A 772-nucleotide genomic window follows, 5' to 3' on the forward strand; every position below is an offset into this window, starting at 1 on the left:
GCACCAGCAGCGACGCAGCCCGCACTCACTCGCCCGATGGCCACTTCCGGTCGCCAAGCCGGGGCTGGGGGGGGGGCGGGGGAGCGTACGCCGCGCCCTGCTGGAGGCCAAGGTGAGGCCACGTGATGGGGGAGAAGGCGGGGCCGGCGGGCGGCTGGGCCAATAGCGTCCTTCCTCCCGCCCGGCCGGGGGCGGAAGGAGTCAGGGCGCCCCCTGCCGCCCCGGAGGTCCGGCCCCAGTGAGTGGGGCCGGGCTGGATGGGAGAGGGTCTGGGTGCCCGCGGTGCTTCGTGTGGGGACTGAGCCCCGGAGCCCCCCTGCCAGCACAGCTCCCAGCCCTTTTCCCTGCTGAACTCTCACGCCGGCCGAACTCAGTGAGACCCAGGCGGAAGGGTGTCCCCCCTCCCGGCTGGAGCTGCGGCTGTCAGATGTGCTAACGGTGCCCACAGGCCCCACGGAGGAGACAGGGCTGGAGGGGGCAGAGAGCAGAGCTCCCCTCTGACCCCCCTTCCCCTCCTCTCCTTCCGTCGCCTCCCAGCTGAGGGGAAAGGAGCGGGGTCACCGGTGGGACGGCGGGTGTTCCCCTCGGCCACCCTGAGAGGTCTCTGGCGTGATGCTCTCCAGGCCTGGACACCTTCCTCGTGGGCTTGGTGCTCTCCCAGTTCCTCCTGCCCGGAGATGCCCATCAAGCTCTCCCACAGCTGGGGCTGGGCCTGACGCACCCAGAGGCTTTTCCTTTTTTTACACACGAGGTTAAGCCAGCATTAGTCCGG

Source organism: Calidris pugnax, unplaced genomic scaffold, assembly GCF_001431845.1.
Source record: "Calidris pugnax isolate Ruff unplaced genomic scaffold, ASM143184v1 scaffold148, whole genome shotgun sequence".
Lineage (NCBI taxonomy): Eukaryota > Metazoa > Chordata > Aves > Charadriiformes > Scolopacidae > Calidris > Calidris pugnax.